Genomic DNA, 22,890 nt, shown 5'->3' with positions numbered 1-22,890 from the left:
AGGAAGAGTGCACTGGACTGTGGTGATGGCACATGGGTGAACTGCTGATGGGAGGCCCATGGGGTTTACAATTGAACTGGGAAAATGCACAAAATGAAGAATGATGTAAAAAAAAAAAAAGTATGTATATGGTGTAAAAAAATAACAATAATAGTCTACTTGCACCTGAATCCAGTGCTTGGTGGTCACTGCTGTAATTAGTGTTGATCAACTTGATTTGGGACCCTTAGCCAAAAGACAGAAGTTCACTGTTCCCTCTCATGTCTCACTGGTGACCTCAAAGTGGGAAGGGGGTTCTAACGTATAGTTCACACTGTGAAACACCTACCTCCCTGCCCACCACTTCCTCTCAGGCATTGCTGGGGTCACTCTCCTCTTTGAATTAATTCTAACCACATTTTCCCGTGTACCATCAACACTCTGTTTTGACCAATCAAAGCTCGTTAGCCATTTCTCCTTTTCTCATCTGCCTCCTAAAGGCCCTTCTCCCCATCATCCCTGGATCAGCAATCTCTCTGACACTTCCATGTCCAGTACACCATCCGTGGTCTGGTCAGGTGGCTCACACTGTGGCTGGAAGCCAACATTGACTGCCTGAACTTCTCTGTGCCCACACTCTATGCTCAGTGAGGTGCCAAATAGGGTGATCTACTGTTTCTGTTTTCCTGGGTGGGCTCAGTAGGTCATCAGGTCATGAGGCTTTCAATGCTAGAACTGGGGCAGTTCCAAGCAAATTGGGTGGTGGTTCCCTTTGAGCTGCTAGTGAGTGGCAGAACCAGAATGCTAAGGCAGGCCTACTTAGCATCTAAACCTTAGTTCTTGCAAAGTATCAGCCTGCAAAATACTCTAGGCGTTCAAGGTACTGAGTAGAACATGTAGAGAGTGACACTCAAGAGAGCCCTGATTTCCTCTGAAGAACATGATATGTGGAGTGAACCTATTCCACAGGCTACTAAGAATTAATTGATAAAGTTAATATATTACCTTAGGGTAATCATAAGTCCTGGTTTGCCTGGGACAGTCCGGATTTACACCTGTTCTTCTGACATAATTATTAATAGCACTCTCTTTTCAGTCTCAAAAACTGTCCCAGATTGGACAATAAATTATATAGTCACCCTTACCATCATATCACAGAGCCAGCTGATTAGGCTGTTGATTAATAGGGTCCTTCCCCATGACTATAACTAAAGCCCTACACAGCTCCTCTGCTATTGAGAGAGCATGTTCACACTGCAGACCAGTCACCCTGAAAAAGCAGCATTTCTCTAGCCCAGTCTCTCTCCTTTGATTGGCGCTCGCGTGGCTGAAGGACCAGGCCCTCCCCTGGCTTGCAAGCAGAACCCAGCCCGAGGAATAAGTTCTCACATCACTTCAAAGAAGCAGACCAGGCATTAATTGGTACTCAGCAAAGATTTATGCTCCATACATCATTATCTCCAGCTGAGAAACAGGACAGATATAGGGCATATGGCAGGTCCTTTAGAAAAAGGTGTCTTGACAGATCTTTGAACCTAAAATACCTTAAGTAATTGGGACACCCACTCAGGGATATTCAAGATAAATGACCCCGTTTGTAGGGCTCCCACTCCCTCCTGTCCGTGACCCTCCTCCCTTTCCTCTTCTTTCTCTGCCTTTTCCCCTCAGGAACCTCCTATGGGCTCTCCCTGCTCATTAGTAGCTGCACAAAAAGACAAATGGGGGCAGGGGAAGAAAAGACATGTTAGTCACTACCAGTAGATGAAATGAGAAAGGAGGTGGAAATGAATGGCTTGCGTGAAGTTGAACATGCATGTGGGTTTTATTATTAAAGCTCTACCATTATCCTCATCCTCTAATGAGCAGGGTCTAGAACTTCACAGTTAGCTGGGGGTTTGGTGTTCTGGAACACAGCAGGCATTCAATAAATGGAGGGTGGCCGTGAGGTTAAGCCCTTCTGCAGTTAAGGGAGTAGCAACATAGGAGGAGCCATCGTACCAGGCACTGAGGGTCTCTCGGGACCCAGGCCAGCTCACCTGACCTGTGAGAGCACTCAGTCAGAGCTAAATCAGGCTGCAGCTCATTTCTCCCACCCTCAGCTCCCTCCCACCCCCACTTCTTCCCTAGCCCTGACCACCCCCCAACACACACACACAGCCACAGGCATACAGACATACACACACTTCTGCTTCCAGGTTGAAAACTCAAGCAACATCTTGGGGGCAAGAGTAGGAAGAGAACTACTCAGGAAGATCCAGTTTTGCTCCCACTGCAGCCCAATAACTCTTTGGCCATAGGACATTGTGCACAGGATGTAAAGACAATGAGGAACCCCTTCACAGTCTGCTGCTGTCTCACAATACAGAGGGAAGCACATTCAAGTGAACAGCTCATCCCAACCTGACCTCCTCAATGAAATGATAGGAGTGAGCTCAGAACACTGTGGGAATGTAGCACCCAGGACTCCCAAGTTGAAGAGGCCAGGGCTGACCTCCTGGATGAAACAACACCCTTAGTTGAACCTGAAGCCCTGAAGGAATGAGGCGAGGAGGGCAGAGAAGTGAAACCAAACATTCCCCAGCCTAGAGATGGGAAATATCATGACCTTATGGAAAATCAACATTCTGCCTATGTTTGAAAATTAACCTAACAGACATTCTTATACTTTTACTTGTACAATGTGCTCAAAGACAAAAGCCCTTAGGCACATTCCTGATTCTAAATGAACCTTTTATGCTGCTTGAGTTCATTATAATTTGATCAATAAGGTCATGGTCACCAGTTAATTATCACAATGTTGGCGAATAAAATCAACTTCCTATAGCAATCATAAATTACAACTCCAAAGAAGCAAATTCAATGTTTTACAGTAAATGCTCTAACATTCTAAATGAATGTTATTTTTGAAAGTTACCATTTATAAGTCACAGGCTTGGGACTATTGAACAAATCTTTCAATATAGGGAAGCTAGGCAGTACCTTTTAGTTAATAAGCTATTTAAAATCTCAACTTTATGATGAGATACAGAATATGTACAGATTAACTTAAAATGTCTGCAAACTGGTATACACTTAATCACTGATAACCTTTTCTTTCTTTCTGAAGAACTTGTAGTTTACTCATTGATTTGCATTCTCAAAAACACATCAAGAACTTCTCATCCTCTCAAAGTTCCTAACAAGAAATTCTTCCCACTGGCAGAAACTTAATTTTGATCAAAGCTGAATCCAAGATTTAGGGGGACAGATACTAACTTATTCCACAGTTGTGTAAGCAACTCTTGCTTGCTGGCTGGCTGTCTGTTTCCCATCCAGTAGGGTGAGCAGAACTGCCAGCAACCCCACCTTTTAGAGGGACTTGTGCTCATCCCATATGTTCTGACATATGAACTTGAGCTCGGCTCTCCCCTGGCTCTAGCTATCTCGTAGCCATATGTGAGGAGTGGGGAGGGTACGTTGGGCATTCAAGATTCCAGAGAGTCATCTCTTGATGACTCTCTAGTGAAAAACCACAGAACAGCACATGGCAGATTCCTGCTCTAGACCCAGGCTTCTCTCTTCTCTGAATGACTTGAAACCTCTCTGCTTCATTATCTTTGGTTCTCCTGTGTTGAAACCCACCAACAAGCACTCCTCTCCCCCTCCTCAGTGTCCTGCACTGCCGGGTCCCTTCTGCCTTTTCTCACCAGTCCTGTTGCTCTCAGATGTCTTCAAAGGGAAGCAACCAAACCACCAGCCCAACTCCTGAATCCCCACATGTGTGGCTCATTCCCACCCAATGCCCTTATGTTAGAGGCTTTAACTCTTAGAACTTAGCGCTGCCCTCACCACTCACATCTGTGTGGGACTGGGAGCCTCTACCAAGATGCGACTTGTTTCCATAAATTAGAATTAAGATAGACTGAAAGCTTGGAGAAGCATCCAAGCAAGAGAAGACACATTTTCTGTATCATTGCCACCTGACTTTCCCCACTTGACCAATGAAGTACTGGTCAAGTATTCAAGTCAGTGAAGTATTGGTCAAGTATTCGTCAATGAAGTAATGTTGTAAACAAAGACACAGGACTCAGGGAAATTTTTAGAAATTAAAAAATGAAGAGGCAAATAGAACAAATGAAGGAGAAATAGGTGGACATAAGATGGATTATAGCAACAATAGAAATGAGAACGGGAGATATACAGGTTGTCAAAATAATGATAGAAATGGAAAGCTCAGTGAGAGTGGCCTGGTAGGTTGGGGCTTTCTATGAGGGAAGCCACGCTGGCACCCTCTTGGTGCCTGCAGGGCAGGTCAGGACCACACTGAAGGCTGGACACCAACTGCCATGCTGTTGGGTTTCAAGGTTGACTATGGAGACTGAAAATATTTTTATATAGATCAGAAAGAAAACATTGCAAAGGACTCTGGCTTTGGGGAAGCCTGCAGCTGCTCTATGGTTAATTTCATTAGTCATCCCAAACCATCCAGACAACTGTTCTCAGTTACAGGTGAACTCAGTTCTTAGTTACAGGTGAACTCAAAGGTAACTGGTGGATGACTAATTATGTGGTCTCATAAAAGACCTCTCGTGATCAGAGAGCAAGAGGTTGAGACAAATTTACGTGGTAGGAACAGGATACACCATGAGCTTTTCCTTATCAGTTCTTCTTTTCAAGACAAAGAAGGATAAGAGATGACAGAACAATTGGGAAATCTTCTGAGGAATGGTTCATACAGGGACCAGGAGGCGGATGTCTTCCATGCAGTGGAGCAACAGGGCTGTCCTCATGTCTCCCAGAAACTGGGCCCCTTGTAGAACTGGAACCAGCAGAGCAAGCCAGAAATGTGAGCTTGAACACTAAGTTCAAATGACATGTGGCAAGGACTCGGTGTTCCTCTAACTGCTTGGTAACAAGTATTCAGCCCTCCCTACCAAGCACACAGGATATGACCCATTCCACCCCTCATTCTCCCAGAACTTTCTCAGTTTATCTCTTGAGTTGAAATGATGATTCTCAGCCTGTGTCACCTGTGATAGCTATTGTACAAAATATTTTTGCTAAAATTGAAGTACTTTTGTATATGATTTCTTTTTAAAATGAGTCAAAAAATAAAGGAGACCAAGCTTATTTCCACAATTTCATCTTCACTTATTTGCTATATTAGTCAGGTCTAATTGATTAGAAAAAGATATGTCTAGCTTAGCCCAAAAAGGAGATTTATTGAAAGGTTAATTAATGGAATTGAATATACTATTACAGTATACCTTACTACTCTAAAGCCTAGTGACTGCAAATAAGCATCTTATCATGTTCATGAATTCTATGGATATGGATATATGACTAGGATGACTCAATGGGTGGGAGCTTGAATTATCTTGAGATTTATTCACACACATGTCTGGGTAGCTGATGCTGGCTGTCATCTGGGACCTCAGCTGGGGCCGTCAACCAGAATATCTACACACGGCCATTCCATATGGCCTGAGCTTCCTCACAGCATGGCAATCTCACAGTAATGGAGCTTCTTACATGGTGGTTCAGGGCTCCAGAGCAAATTTTCCAGCTAACAAGGTTGGAGTTGTATCACCTTTTATGACCTACTGTCGGAAGACACATACCATCTCATCTGCTGGACTGTACTGGATACAAGCAAATCACCAGCCAACTCAGATTCAAGAGGAGGAAAAAGACACCCTACTGCTCTGTGGGAAGAGTGTCAAAATAATTTGCAGACATGTTTTTAAACTACCACACTAGGATATCTTGTGTAACTGTGGGAAATGGGGGCTCAAAACACAGCCAAGGCTCTGGCTCTCTTTGTATGCTGAATTCTTTGGCTTTCTTCTCCCTTCCTTCTGACCACCTTTATCCTGGGAGCAAGAAGGGAGACATCTAGCATCACATAGTAGAAAATAAAGAGACCCCTAATCTCTCTTTTTTTTTTTAAAGATTTATTTATTTGTGCATACAGAACTGGGGTACAGGCCAGAGACTCAGGGGCGGCGAAAGACTTCACCAGAGACAGAGTGGGGAGCAGAACAGGCAGATCGACGAATTACACTGCTGAGGGGAGCAGCGGGAGGGTCAGGAGAGGTCTGCCACGCCATGTGGTCACCTCTGGGGTAGGCGGGAATAGAACTCATGCGGAAGTGGTTTCAGCCTCTTAGTGCAGTAGTGCAGTGCTTCAACCCGCTGCGCCACCAGGGAGGGCCGCGAGACCCCTAATCTCTTTTTTTTTTCTTTTAAAGACTTATTTTATTTGTACATACAGAACTGGGGTACAGGCCAGAGGCTCAGGGGTGGTGAGAGGCTTTACCGGAGACAGAGTGGGGAGCAGAACAGGCAGATCGACGAAGTACACTGCTGAGGGGAGCAGCGGGCAGGTCAGGAGAGGTCTGCCACACCATGTGGTCACCTCTGGGGCAGGCAGGTATCAAACTCATGCGGAAGTGGCTTTAGCTTCTCAGTGATGTGCTTTAACCCACTGCACCACCAGGGAGGGCCGAGACCCCTAATCTCTTAAAGAAGGAAATCTTATGGGTCAGAGTGGAAGAGATTCAAGACATTAGACATATGGAAGCCTCAGATGAGCTAGAAAAGCACATGGCAATCCCATTGTAGGCATCATTTTTTTTTTAAGTTTACTACTTTATTTGATGTTCATAACAAGTCATTAAGAAAAGCTTAAATGATTTTTAGAAAAACTGTTTACTAACAGAATGTCATTTCAGATCCTTCCTGAAGCAGCACCATTATGGAATTAGACATGTGGTTTACTAGGGGAAAACCTGAGAAGGATAAAGGGATGAGGAACAGAGGCATAGAGAATTTCAAAATGTAGTGCAGGTCTGCCCCTGGTGCACAGGGAAAAAAGAAGGAAGTATTGAGTTCAGTCCTGGATAGAAGCATATTCCTGAGAAAATCTCAAGCTATGATTGAAGCTACCCATCAGAGGAATTCCACAGAGGATAGGAAAGAGTCTGGGATGCTCATCCATTGACCAGGAGCAATGCAGGGAGCAGGGTGTTCTCAGCCTACCAGGAAGAGCAACTAGAGACTGTCAGTCACCTCTTGCCTAATAGTAAATTCACAAAAATGTGATCTGAATGGCATGCCCCATGCCACCACAGTTCATAAGACACACCACACAGAGACCTTTCTCCATGCATGTTCAAGGAGCAGATACCCGATAGACTGCCTGATGGAGGGCAACCCACTGTCCAGTCTGCTGAGTTCACAGGGCTTGTGGTCACTCTAATGCTCCTTCAGGGAACCAAGAGGCACCCTTCCATGACCATCACAGACAAGGAAAGTCTAAAGGCAACTTACAACACTTTCTAGACAATCATTTAAAATCTATTTCCACAGGTGTTCCAATGATCCCTGCATAGCAAAGCACCCCAAAACTTAGTGGATGGAAACAGTACCATTTTATTATATCTGATGACTTTGAAGAATAGAGATTTGGACAGGGGTTTGCACAGGTGTTGACCAGTAACTGAGTGGTATAAGCTGAGTCGAGAGTGTTCAAAACAGTTCTCGCATGCCAGGCATCTTGGTATGGATGGATAAAAATAAGCTCAGCTAGATCTACTGACCTGAAATCCTGTATGTGGCCAGTGCGGCAAGGTGACTCCATAATGTGGGGGCGCAGGACTCCAGGAAACAAAGCAGACACTGAGTGACCCCACGGAGCTAACATCAGCTCACAGAGCATCTCTGTCTCTTGACTCTTGGTGGAAGCAGCTAGCCTAAAGGGGAAAAGGGTCATAGAACCCACCTTTCAAGGAGAGAAGGGTCAAAATAATTTTGATCAGAGGTTAGAACCATGGTCGCAGTCAGGGCTAAACTTTCAGTTAACTGAAAGTTCCTTGGAATACTTCAGCTGCCAGAATACTGAGTGTCACAATAACTTGCTATACCTATAATTGTACAAATAAGAACAAATATATCTGTTCAATGAAGGCATGGATAAATGTTTATTACCATCTGGAAGACAAGAGAATGAGCTAGCTGGAGTCACTGATGATGCTTCTCTCATGCCAAGAAACCCCTCTTCCTGTTCTGCAGTTCCTCCAGTGAAGGAAAGGCAGGCATGCCTAGCATCACACACACACTCACACACATGCGAGCACACATACACATAAGTCCTTGTAAAGAGCCGCTGCAGAGCCTGCGCTCAGTGCTCCTTCCCTTCTGCTCATGAATTCAGGGTCTCTCCTGATGCTGTGAACTGACACCCTCATGTGTGCAAACCCCACTAGAGGCCCCATGGGAAGGAATACAGCTCCCGAATGACTCTGTCTCTGAGTCTTGCTCCTCTCTCAGGGAAGGGGAGAGTCCTCAGCTCCCCAGCTACTGCTCTTGAATTATTATTCAAATTATTACCTTAATAATTGTAGTTATTTTCATTAAATAATTTGAACAACTGTAAAAATTACTATTATTATTGCAGAAGGTAGATTGAAATTAAGGGGTGGTGGGAGGAGGTGCTCTGGTTGTCACCGTTGTTACCAGCATTTCATGCAGGACAGGGAGTGCTGAGTGCCCCGCACCACAGACCTACACAGAAGTCCTGCTGTACCTGAAGACATTCTCCAGTCTCCCTCAAGGTTCTCATGGGCCAGTGGGGTTAGTGAGGGCAGATAAAGAAAACGAAGCTCAAGCTTTGCCAATGTATTAGTATTTCCACTGTCCCAAATCACAAGTCTCTTTTGGAGACTCTTTTGGGAAATACACATTCCAACTTAACATCCCCTCTCCTCTCTCCAAATGCTATGCGCACAGAGAGCAGGACTCTTCAACCTGTGGGTTGGGCACAAGAGGTGAGTTACCTGAAAATGTGTGGAAAAACCGAGTGCTTGTCTGCCTAAACATGTCTCCACTTTGCCTTTACACTTGCATACAGCTATGACATGTGCATATTTGGATTCTTTCAAAAGCCAAAACTGAGATAAGGGGTTTACTGTGTGTACTTTGATCATGGGGTGATTTCAGGAAGCAGGAGTGAGAGTGGCGTGATCCAGACAGGACTGGGTCAAAAGGGGATGTGATTGAGGAAACTCCCTGAGGTGAGATGCCTGAAAAGAAGGTAGAATACCCTTCTAGAATTGTCTTTCTGGAGGACACTATCTGGGTGGTGTTCCACAGGTACCGTCACCAAGCGGATGAGAGTTGAAGGGTTCCCCCTGGGGGAGGAGGTTAACTCTCCCTCCCCAGGCTGAGCTTCAGGATAGCTGACCCTGGACAGGAAGAAGATTCTACCGGGCTGGGAAAGCAGGTCACTGAGTTCACAGAGAAATTCCACAGGTATCTGTGCAATACAGAACTCTAATTTTAAAGATAGCCTCCCTTCGAAATCAGGAGGTAGGATACTGGTATCTTCAGAACTAACGAGGAAATGTAACTGCCTGAATCCTGTTTGTTTTTAAGTAAGCTTTTGTTTTTCTCTCTGGAAATTTTTATTCTTTTATTTTTGAGGTCCTATACTTTCATCAGTGTGTACTGGTTGGGAGTTTGGTGTCTTTTATTTCATATCTTTCTGTGATCCTTTTCAATCTAAAAACTTGTGGGGTTTTTCCAGTTCTAAAATTCTTCATATTGTCTTTTTCCCCTTTTTTCCATGACTTCTGGTCTCCATTTTTTTACACTAGTTCATTAATTTATTCATTGTCAGTGTTGACTGTGCTATTCGGTGCATCTATTACATTTTCAAAAGTAGTTGATGATCGTGGTGACAGAATTAATTCTTTTTCATATCATATCTTCCTTGATAGTGGGCCAGTCCCTCATATTTGAATATTAATTACTCTTTAAACTTATTTCTCCCTTCCAGAGACATTAGTTATTTTGTTTACTTTGGTTCTTCTTTTTAATGATGTTTGTTTTCCTTAAATGTTTAGATATTCTTAACTATTGTTTGCATTTGAAACTCCTGTTTGCCTGAGTGTGTAAGTTATTGATTCCAGCTGCCTTGGGAGCCTGAGGAGAAGGGTATAGTGAGGGATCAGGAGATAGTCTGCAGGAATTGCAAGCTAGAAGTTTGCCTTTTGAGAAGGGGCTCTCCCCTTCCAGTGTTGTGGCCATTTTGAGTCAGTTCTTCCTGCTCTGGTCCCATTATCTATATTGTCTCCTGGGTCAGGACTCCTCTTGTTTCATATAACTGTGCTCAGAGTTTATACTAGGGGCAAATGAATGAATCAGCCACCCCTTTTCCCCCCATCTTTCTTTCTTTCTTAAATGTCTGGGATTACTTCCAATTCTGTTCTGCCTCTCTGAGTATATTTTATTTTCTGAATTTCCTTTCTGAATGCTTTTATCCTAGATCTCACTATCATCCAAGCTCTCTGCTTTAGGTGAGGTGTGGGGAAAGAAGGGGCCTGGCGGGCTGTTACTGAGCTGCATTAAACCATCGGTTGCCCCAAAGCCCCTTCTAGTCTATTTGTTGAGTCTGAGCTTAAAATATTTCTGGAATTTCTATTATTTCCATGGTAGTTCCCGTTGTCTATATTGTGAGTTCTGGCTTTTTTCGACCCTTATGTTTTTGCAATCTGATTCCCATCTGCTTTCTATCTTCCAGGAATTTTTCAAAAACTGTCTAAGGATAGATTCCTTTTTTATTTCCACCAAGGATTCCACTTAGTGCCACCAAGGATTCCTTTACCTCTCCCTCCTGTCATTCATTTATTTTATTTAACCCTTACAATAAGTCAGTGAATGAAGTATTCATTTACCTTATTTTTCAAAAGGAAATTTAGGGTCAGAGAGGTTAAATTAACTTCCCTAGGATGTCACAATTAAAACAAGCCATGCTGGAACATGAATCCTGGCTCATCGAACTGGGTGGCAATATGAGTAGTGTCTCCAATTACCAGTGACCTTCTCTGATGGCCTCTTGTTTCCATCCCTCTGAGAGCCCCTGGAGACCAGTGTTGTCCTCTTTGAAGCCCCTGTAGCACATTAAACCCTGCAGACAATGGCATATACCAGAGCATGCTGCCAGTGGATATGCCCAAAGTTGCATGACTGGGAAGTGCTAGTGTTGGATTTGAACTCAGGAAGTCTGGCCTTCTCTTGGACCCCGATGCCATGCTGCCACTCAGATCTGTGGTGTCACTCACCAACCTCCTCCAAGTACCCCTTCCTGCAGGAAGCAGCACTTCAGCAGGCTAACAATTGATGCCCTGGGAAGACTGCCCACTAGGGACAGCAGTGCTTCATTACAAGCGCCATGACACTGACTCTCAAACACAGACCATGTATCACTTTGATTAAACAGCAAAGAGAAACAAAAAGAAAAGCAGAATACTGAATAGAAATTGTCAAAGCAATTGAAAAATTACACAGACAGAAATTGGAATTGGCCTATGAGGTGGGGTCTGTGTCTGCATGAGGAGTGGGGAAAATGGACACAGGAGAATGGAAGTTGCAGGACATGAAAAAATAATGATAATTAACGATAACACCTTCTCTGTGGGCTTCGGTTGTTCTACTTTCTAAGATAAGTTCCTCTTAGGTCCCTTTAATGTTAATATTTGAAGATTCTAAATAGTCAATTTACTTTTAGTAAACTAAAAGTTTGATTTACAAATGTTCCATTTTCTCTGATTACCCTTATCTTTCAGAGTTCTGGGTTCAGAGTTCTCCAATCCCACCCTTTATTCTTTGTCTCCATTTTTACACTTCAGTCTGCAGACTTAGCCATACTTATCTTGTACAGATGTCATTATTTTTTGCATCCAAGTCCTTTCTCATCTCAGCTTACACCATCTCCTTTCTGACACCATACATGTGTGAGTGGGAGTGCACATATACATGCCTATTTCTGGCCAGGCTAATTATATTTGTTATCTTTAAGAGTCTGTTTAAATAAAATTTCCTTTAGGAAGACCTTTCTGACCTCATCCCAGGCTGAGTGAGACCCCTAACTTTTGTGCTTCTCTACTACTTGGTCAGTACCTATGCTATTCCACAGCACTGATCTAATTTAAACCTAACATCCCCACAAGTGAGCATTAGCTCTGTTTTTACAGATGTGGAAACAAAGACTCAGCAAGACTAAGGAAACGACTGCCAACACTGCCCACCACTAAGTCTCAGAGCCAGGAGACAAACCCTGTGTTCCAGGGTGTGTGCTCATTGCAGGTACACACACAGTACCTGCCTCCTTTAAATCTGGGACACAGTTAGAATGATGACCCAACACCCCACCTGGGAGGTGAGGATGACAAACTGTAAAGTTGAGTGCCCAAATCACAGTGGCTAGAACAAGGTGGGCTGGAGACCAGGGAGTACCCTGTTGTCCCCCTGCCCCCGAATGGGGAAGAGAACACTGGGTGGCCTGCACCCAAGTCCTATCCACCAGAATGTGCCCATGGGACTGGTTCTGAGCAGACAGACAGTGTTAGTATGTGGATATCCAGGACGTTTGCTGCTTCTTCTGCTTTTTAAGTGCCAAGTTGCCTCAGGGCCTGAGTCTCACATATGTCTATGGGCATTAACTAGTGACTGGGCTGAACGCCATGTAGTTCTGTGGGTGTTTCCACCAAAGCCTCTTCCATGTTTCCACCAAAGCCTCTCCCACCTGGGACATAGAATATGAATTAATAAAGTCAGTCTAAAATTGTTTTATTTTCAAATACTTCTATAAAACTTACAAAGAAAAGAATAGATATCTTTCTTTTCTAGTGAATTATAAAGATAGAAACAGAACAAAATAAGAGCAAGTATTTAAGTGCATATATAAGGATTATATAAAAGTTTTATATAAAAGTTTTACTGCAATTTTTATAAACAGAAGCATTAAGATCATATATCATTGTCATTTAACTAATGCTTAGTTTGAAAATTTAAAATGGTTAAGCAAATGGATTTTCTAGTTAGGAACTTACCTTACCTAAAGTTATTTTAGAAAGAATTATAGTTTGAAATACTCTCAAAGATGACGGAGAAAGAAAATGCAATAAGAAATAAAGGTTTCAGAATATCATTGAAAATTATCATAGAGTTGCTATGACCATGGGCTCAGGAATCAGAATGCCTAGATGTAAATCCCAACCTAAGTTGATATTCCATGCCTCAATTTTTCTCATCTATAAAATGAAGATAAGAGTATTTTGGAGCTATGTAAAGATTAAATGAGTAAATGCCATTGGAAGAGAGCTTGGCATATGGTAAATGATAATTATTAGTTACCATTATTGAAAATTAACTGTGATTAATGGGGTTATTAAATATTTATATATGTTAATACATTTAATTTTTCCATAAGTGTACACAAAACACAACTCTAGAAGAAGGGGTGGCGAAAGAAATGGAATATTGGATGAATCCTTATTTTTTAGAAGAGTTCTTGTATAAATTCAATAAATAAAAACTAGAAGTATAAGCATATTAATTAGAGTTCTGACATCACTTTTAGGGAGTGTTACATTTTTTACAGTAGCCTCTCTGATGTTTGAGGATGTTTTTATAAACTCCTGACCATCCATTGATATACAACTTATAATTAAAAGTCAGAATACTGCTTGTATTCAAGAGAAGTGATTGAGATAGTGACTAGAAGGGAAAATGAAGGGAGCATTCTGTGGTGCACCTCTGGCCTGTACCCCAGCTCTGTATGAATAAATAAAAAAATCTTTAAAAAAAAAAAAGAAAGAAAACCCATATTTTGCTGCTATTTAACTATCTTCCTAAGTGTGTTTTTTCATATGAATAGGATAACTTTTCTATGGTAGCTCCAAACATCAGAGCTATAACTTGCCTGGGGAAAACCTGGCCAAGATCCTTCCCAGAATGCTTATCTTTGCAGGCACAACCTAATTGGGATCAGAAATGCCGGAGAGTTGGGAGGCAGAAGGATGGAGTTTTCTGTCACTGTCAGCTCCATTTCCATGGAGATCTATTCATTCACCAAGCATTCATTTAAGTCTTACAGAGTACCCAGTCCCTGCCAGGCTCATGGGGACAGGAAGACATTAGAAACCAGCTACAATTTTGCAGACATTTGTATCTGAATCACACAATTTTGAAAAAAGCAGAACATAAAATTCTTTTAAAGCAACATTTATGACAAGCATGCAGCGAGATGGTACAAATGCAAACATACATGTCAAAGACCTAGTCTTGTTTAACAACTCATACCAAGTACCTTCTTCATACCTGGCACATAGACAATTTAAGATATGATTGGTGTTTTGCCTTCAGAAATTATTAATGTCAACACCCCCTTTATAGTAGTCATGGCTTGGGAATCCTGAAACAAATTTTATAAAGGAAACAACATTCTGGCTTCTAGATGTTCTAGGATATTTCATTACTATTATGGTACTCACCTAGTTGACACAGGAGACAAGGTGTTTGATGTGTGTAGTTGAACTCCAAAGTATATATTACAAATAAGACTTACATAAGAAATAGAAACACCCTTTCCTCAGTATAAACTTTATCAATTTACACCCTTTCAAGCACACCCAGGAGATTATCAACACACATTACCTCTGTCTCCAGTCCCAGAGAAATGTATTTTTCTGGGGCGTGCCCTCTTTGATATTTCAGTACTTGGGACATTGAAATAGTGTTCTTTAATCATCACTCATAAGTAGTCTCAGTAGGTCAAGTGCTTAGGTGTCTCGGCATGTCAACTAGGAGAAAAGTAAATCTTCTTTGAGAGTAATCTACAGTTATCTAAGGATGTTTTTTAAGATGATAATAAAGCACAGAACTATGAGTGGAAAATGGTTTAAACCTGTAGTGCCTCAGACATAGTCAGGATTGGTTTTCCTACTCTAAAGAAACTTCTCAAAACTGACTTCTGAAGCTATGAGGTAACACTATAATATATCTCTGCACTTCCTATTCTTGCAAAAGAGTTAAAAGATCTAGCCCTTTATCTCCTAATCTTAGTTCCTACCACTGCATTCTCAGAGGACTTCACTCTTCCATTATGGGATAGGCCAAGCATTACTTTCTTGGCCAACTGGATTTCCGATCCATGTGTTCACATTCACTCACCCTTCCACACACTTGCAATTTATTGAGGGACCAACACAGTAAGCCTGCATTAAGAGAAATATTTAAGAGTGCAAGCACTGACTCAAATGACCATAACTCAGAAACATAATAAAATCTAGTTAAATTCAAAATCTCGAAATAAATTTTTGACTGTTACATCTAGAGAAATACACTTGAAATAATACTAGTCAAGGCTTTCCCTGGTGATGCAATAGGTTAAAGCGCAGCACTGCAAGCTAGCCACAGTCACTTCAGTGCAAGTTCCATCCCAGGCCCCAGAGGTGATCCACATGGCACGGCAGACCTCTCCTGTCTCACCCGCTGCGCCCCTCAGCAGTGTACTCTATCAATCTGCTTGTTCTGCTAGCCACTGTCTCTGGTAAATCCTCTCACTGCCCCTGTATCTCTGGCCTATACTCCAGTTTTGTATACATACACAGATAAATCTTTTAAAAAAAGAAATAATCCTAGGCAAAATTTCAGGGAAACCAAACCAGGCAAAACTGAGGGGTCCTCAAGGACCCCAAACTGTTAAGGGAAAAACTCATCTTGCCCATTGTAAAGGTTATGACACCAAGTGTGTAAAAGCAAAGTAATCAAATTCTAGTGTGATCAGTGATATTTAATCAGTGAAAGATTCAGGCAGAACAGAAAAAGAGAGAAAAGGAGTAGGGGAGAGAAGTTTTCAAAATATGAATGCTCATCAAACTCCAGCACCCATCTTTTCATGGGCCAAAGTTCAGCCAAATAGGAAAGGCCCAAAGGCAGAGCCTCCAGGAGAATGAATATTCCAATGCACCACCCAGCAGGAAACAAACAAATGTTTGCACAGTGCCCAGAGGGCTGAGAGGAGACAGTCAAAGTTCAGAATGTACTACCCAAGCTAAATCCTCCAGAGGGTCAAGATGGCAGCAGCCTAATCTCTAAATATGTTGGATGGTTCCACCAACATGCTAAAGCTGTGAGAAGAGAACAAAGACCAAGAGAAGATCTGCCAGTGTGACTTCCATTCCATCTCTCCCATTCAAAAATGCTGCACTGCTCCTTCTGTTTGGGGGGAAAGATGTCCTACCACCACCCCAAACCAAAGAGATTCAAGACAACAAGGACTACAAATCCCATAATGCCATACCACCAAAGGGAGGATTGTAGGGACCTAAGGGTGGAGTTAAGCAACTAGATTTGGTACATAACCAGAAAAGGCACTGGGTCCTTTTGGGTTTTCTCCAGCCTCAGCATGCTATTGGGGTACAAGCTTAGTGGAACTGGTAGGATGCAATTACCAAATTATCTCTCTTTCTCCCTGAATTATTTGTTTCTTCATTTCCCCTTTGTAAATAAACCCTTTATTAATCTTTTTGTGTATGTGCCTGCAGTTGATCCCTATTATAAGCCCTTTTAACCACACATGTTGCCCACAGTCAACCTATTTCACATCAAGGTTGTCCTGTAACATTTCCTCCCTCTCAGCAGCCCCCTGTTCAGCAAGCCCAATTCATGGCTTACCAAGAATTATAATGCCAGACACTCAAAGTTGGAGGTTGAGGAAGATGTCAGAGGGTGGAATCCAAAACCTTCATCCTTCCCCTGAGCACCCCCAGGGGCTCAGAGCTCAGCACTCAGGTTTCTTATTATAGAAATACAGAAGATTTCCCCCACTATGACATAAATACTTTTGGTTAGAACATGCCCAAGTTTGCAACAAAAGTTGAGCAAAAAAGGACTCAGATTCTAGGATTCTAGAATGAAAGTACAGCACATGTGAACCACATAATTTTCTCGGAGATGCACTTCCCTCAGTAACTTGAGTCAGCACATGGTCCCTGAAAAAGGCATAAAAACACTTTAACGAGAACATGACTGGCTCACAATACAGCTAAGGCCCCAAGACTTGGCCCTTGGTCTCTGAACTGGACTTGCCTCCTAATTCCATGCTCTATCTTAAAACCACATCAACTGATGTGTGAAGAGACACCTGCTTCTGTGGCAGCACAATAACCCTACTACAAGGGGATTGTTCCTACAAGAAAAGTTAAAAAATCATGGAGCAATCTGTCCTAAGTTACCAGAGATCTACTAGGCCCTAGGACTTAAAATCTTGAGTTCCTGGGGAGAGGGGAAATTCTTTGAGGTGAAGATGAATAATCTAGTCCATTGTTTCTCTCAAGGCACTTGCCTCCTCTTGAGTGAAGCTGCAAGTCATGCAGAAAGCAGCTGCCACAGCACCTAGGAACTTAACCAGACACTGAAGCAATGTCACCAAATTGGGGAGATGAAAACTGGAGGTCAAGACTACCAAGATACCCAGAACATGAGTCCAGATATCCAGACAGAAAAGAAATGCAGAGTATGACCCAGCATCAGGTACAACTTTAACAGTCAGGACTTTGCTGATTCTTAAAGAACACAAACTGGGTAGAGGGGGAAGGAGACAGGGTGAAGGTGAGGACTCCTCCACAGTGGAAAGTTCAATCAGTTGAGACATATGAAGGGATAAATCCTAGGGGCCAATCTAGTCAGGAAGGATGCTGCTTAGAGGCCTGGTTTTAGTCTTCCACTTTGGGAAAAGAATTGTTCATTTGAAAGCTTGGTCATCAAATACACACCATATGTCTTCACTCAAGTGTGGCACAAAGAGAAAATAGAGGATCTAAACAAAACAAAAACTTTTAGACAAGATCAGTTCCAGAAGTAAATAGAGAAGGGAAGTGGGTAAGTCAAGAAAAAGGAGAAAATTACACAGTGAAGGGCAGAAAAGGACTTTAAGTACTGAGCTAAATGTAGTGTATACACATACCAATTTTTAATGACACACATCTGAAACTTACATAATGTTACATTGCAATGTTACTTTAATAAAGTAGGAGATGGGTTCTCCCTGGTAGCACAAGGGGTTACCGTACCACATTATGAAGCTGTCCGAAGCCACTGCAGCACGAGTTCAATCCCTGCCAGGTAGTTGACCCACATCCTGACCTGCCTGCTGCTCTCCTCAGCAGTGTACTTCACCACTCTGTCTCTGGCGAATCCTCTCCCACCCTTTCACCTCTGGCTTGTACCCCAGTTCTGTATGCATAAATAAATAAATCTCTAAAATAAATTAAAAAATAACGAGGCGATGAGTTGAAACTATTCAAATGGAAGCAAAGAAACAAACAGAAAACATAGAAGTATGAAATAAATATTATTCAACACACTAACAGCATAAAAACAAAAATCCATATGTTCATCTTAATAAAGAAAATATTTTTTAGAAGTCAACACCAGTTCATAAATAGATAAAAATAAATAAACCCCACCTCCCGTTAAATTTTTTCCCTAAGACTGAAGACAAAGTAAGAGTGTTAGTTCTCACCACCTCTATCATTTTTGCACTAGATGTCATACCAGTGCAGTAAGGCTTGGTAAAAAAATAAAAGCCATACTATTGGAAAGAAAGGAAATCTTTACTAACAGATAACATGTTTGCTTCCAGTGAAATTCCTCCACCATGTCTGCACAGGGCCCTGTATAGGATCCTCCACTCCCCCCAATACCTCTCCTTTTTGAAGGACCAGTTCAATCTGTCTCATTAAAGCCTGTCCTAATGCTTCCTGCTTCAGATACACTCCCCTTTCTCTAAGTTAGTACTTCAGTTCAGTTCAATTCAGTAAATACTAATTTAATTCCTGCTTTGTACTGGTTTCTGGGAATTCCCATAGAGTTTTTATCTATTTAAGGAAATATATTTCTGTAGCATTTATCACTCAAAAAATTAACAAAATACAAATATATTTCCTTAAAAAGATAAATATCAAAGTTAAACTAAAGTTTCCTTTCACAAACCTCCACAATCCTAGCTCCTCCCAAATGACCAGAGCTAATTACAGGTATCATTTTTCTTTGTAATCTGGATTTCAGTTTTTTGCTGCTTTGTATCCTATATACATACCCATGTCCTCTAGAAAATACATAAGATTATTGCTATTTTGTTCTTTTGCTTTTTTTTTTTTAAGTTAAAGTAGACATAACCTCACCTACTTTTTTTTTTTTTTTTAGGATTTATTTATTTATGCACACAAAACAGAACCAGGGTACAAACCAGAGGTCCAGGGCGGTGAGAGGATTCACCAGAGACAGAGTGGGAAGCAGAACAGGCAGACTGACGAAGTACACTGCTGAGGGGAGCAGCGGGCCGGTCAGGAGAGGTCTGCTGCACCATGTGGTCACCTCTGGGCCGGGGATTGAACTCACACTGAAGTGGTTGTGGTCAGCTTGCAGCACTGCGTCCCGACCTGTTGCACCATCAGGGAGGGCTTTCTTTTGCTTTTTTATATTCCATAAAATATGACAACACAAAATTATTTGAACTTATTCTATGCAAAAAGATACCCTAAAGAACTACCATAGGTCTATTCAATCTTCTTAACCCCTCTATAAATTTCACCGTAAGTCTTTAACTTCAGTTTGTTTAATCATCCCCTTATTGGACATTTAGCTTGTTTCCCATATTATGACTTACAAACAAATATTACAATGATCAAAATTATACATATCATTTCTATTCACACAAATGAATGTCCATGTGAGGCATAAACCAAGAAATGAAATGTTGAGTCAGGGTATGTCTGTTTACTTTACTTATATTGCTGACTGCCTTCCCACATTCTTTGTGAGGGCAGGATTTTGGTCAAGATCATCTCATCCCTAACCATGAGCTGTTCACATAGTATACCTATGTGAAAAGTATCAATTGATATTTTTAAATGAATGGAGGAAGAGTCTTGATTTAGAGAAAAAATATTCTGAGTCACTTCTCTGACCCATCACTGTCAATATTTGACTTTCCATAAAAGCCTTGTCTAAGCTTCAGCTCCTCAACTACATAAGTTGTATCTTATACTTTTCTGCATTACATATAGCAACTAACACCTGTACAGGTGTTTAACAAATATAAGTATTTGTTAAATCACTGAGAAGATATGTTTTATGTTAATAGTGAAATAAGTTGGGGAAATAATCATTGTATTTATATCAACAGGCAGTAAACATCAAGGAAGGGCGACACAACACAGGCCAATTACTATGGGAAGAGCTGTAGGCAGTGGACATGTTTCTCTAGCCCAAATGACACAGTAATAGTGGTCATTAACTGGGAGCACAAAACAACTGGCTAGGTGCCATTTCTCTTCAGGAGCAATATGTTACCAGGGAGAGATGGTACAATTGCACTAGGGAGGGGGAAGGTGATTCCATTCCTCCTTAATGGGACTTTCAATGTTCAGATCATATGCAAATGTACCACATAAAGCATTCCAATGCAAGGACAGTGTTGAGAAAGAGAACTAAGCTGAGTCGCCTTAATAACCTCAAGAAGCAGTGCATCCAGCTTGTAGATGAGTCTGTCTTGCTATATGCCCAGACAAGAAGCACTTGGGTCCATTACAGGTCTCCAAAGAAGTCTCTAGAAAACACCATTTGAAGCCCTCTCTTTCTAATAGCATCGCCTCCAGAAGCCTCAGTCACAGAGGTAAGTGAATTCCATTCATTAAAGCTAGAGAAATGCTACACTCTCATTTCCACAAGTGTCCATTTCTTCCGAGTTATTCTAATCATTTCCTCATTAGTCTCACTCTCAATCTCGCCATCATTATTATTCTGTTTATGTAACATCACTCACTGAGCACCTTCCAGACTCCTTCCCGCCAGCATGCACAATACATCCCAATTATGTAATTATGCTATTGTAATCAAATCATTAAGATTCACATTAAACATGTATTAAAGATCACAAGGAAAAAAAACAAGCACTAGACACAGACACCAAGAGGAAAGGAAACAGACAATCATGATTGGAATTGCAACCTACTTTCACAGAGCCCACAATGGTAGATTTAGGATCTTGGAAGCATTTCATAACTTCAATACGTGAATGCTTCCTGAAATTGAAAAACAGCTCTCTCCTCCTGACCCTTATCACTCCATAGAGTTAATCCCTTGATTATATAATGGATTGTAAGAAACAACTCAAGACAAGGTCACTGCATTTGGGATATATACACAAACACATTGAGTTAAACAAAAAGCTTGGCCCAAGAGACTTACTGGCCTGGGAGAAAATACTGTAGCTTATTTGAATGATGTGTGTGATATCTATGTAACTGATTTAGCCATTTAGGATGATAAGACCAGACTTCGTGGCTTTGGTTACTGCCTATGGGAGGCGGTTCCCACAGCACTGCATGCTGGCAACAGGTATGTGGCAATAGTGCCCTGAGTTGGGCTATGTAAGTCCAGTGGCAAGTAATATGCACCTCTGACTGCATACTAGGGAAGTCCTGCATATTTAAAGTCCTCCTTGGTAAAGGAGAAGTTTAAAATACAGTACAAGTGCAAAGGCCTTACATCCAGACTCACTGAATCAACCATTGATGCAGAGCTATGTGTATCTGTTTTAACAAGCCCTGCAGCAGATTTACAAGCACTCTAAACTTTGAGGACTATTGGCCTACACCAGGTTCAATCTGGATGGAGTGAAGAAGAAAGGCCATTTAAGAAGTGCTAACCAAACTGTGGACACTAGACTCTTTAAATTTATTATTGCATCTAATTTTCCAATAATTTATTACTCAACAAATATAACCTTCCTAAGTCAAGGCATTGCTAGGAACTCGGAATATAAAGATGCATAAAACGCAATGTCTACTCTCGAGGAGACTTACAGTAAATAGATAATTACAATGTAAAGTGGTAACAATAATTGCTACCACCTATGAGTGCTAATCATGTGTCAAGGACTCTGCCAAGTGCTTTACCTACATTATCTCTAATTCTCACAGCGACTTCAGGGGAGACAGGTGGTGTTATTACCAGTTACCCTATGAAAAAACTGAAGATTTAAAGAGGTTAAAAACTCACCCAAGGTCAACAGCTCGTAAGTGATAGAGCCAGGGTTGAACCACATAATTAATCACTCACCACTCCAGCGGTTTCTAACCCACAGGTCCAATTCTCATAAGTACCATCTCATGAGAAGTCAAAAAATATCCACACATGCCCATGCATTTTTGTAGTGTCATTAAATTACTGTTGTTCTTCAAGTGTTTCTGATGCTATTGTGCTTAATAAAATATTGACTGCATAGTAATTATTGTGATATGTATTTACCTTGAAGTACTAAAGGTACATAACTACTTTCTGGGGAAATCCACAAGATATAGGGCTGTTAAAAAGAACTTCTTATTTAGAAACACTTATTTTCTAACTAATGTCATGTTCTAATCTGGCACTATACCACACAATATTGAGAGGATATAAATATGAATAATGTATGACTTAATGCCCATTAACAAATAGAAGTTGATGTGTACTCCTGAGATCTATTATACTCTCAAAATCTAGTTTGAGATCCACTACATTAAAAGTTAAACACTTGAAGTTCAGAGGACCATTGGGTGACAATTTGACTTTAAACAAAATATACAAGTCAAAAGCATAGAGAAAGAAAGCAAAATGCTGGTTGCCAGAAGCTGAAGGTAGATAAAATGAAAAGCTAGATAGTGGTGATAATTATACAACAATGTGGACATATTTAATATCACTGAAATGTCCAGTTAAAAACAGTTAAAATGGCAGGCAAATTTTGTTATGCTAACCACACTTTAAAAAATTAAAAGGTTGGGGCCCTCCCTGGTGGCACAGCGGGTTAAAGCACAGCACTAAGAAGCTTAAGCCACTTCCGCATGAGTTCTTTCCCCGCCTGCCCTGGAGGAGATCCACATGGCGTGGCAGACCTCTCCTGACCAGTCCACTGCTCCCCTCAGCAATGTACTTCATCAATCTGCCTGTTCTGCTCCTCACTCTGTCCCTGGTGAACCCTCTCACCCTCCACATCTCTGGCCTGTACCCCAGTTCTGTATGAATAAATAAATAAATCTT

This window comes from Condylura cristata, unplaced genomic scaffold, assembly GCF_000260355.1.
Source record: "Condylura cristata isolate star-nosed mole 26May11 unplaced genomic scaffold, ConCri1.0 scaffold00014, whole genome shotgun sequence".
In the NCBI taxonomy this organism is placed as follows: domain Eukaryota; kingdom Metazoa; phylum Chordata; class Mammalia; order Eulipotyphla; family Talpidae; genus Condylura; species Condylura cristata.
The sequence above is the reverse complement of the archived record's forward strand: the minus strand, read 5'-3'. Positions refer to the sequence as shown.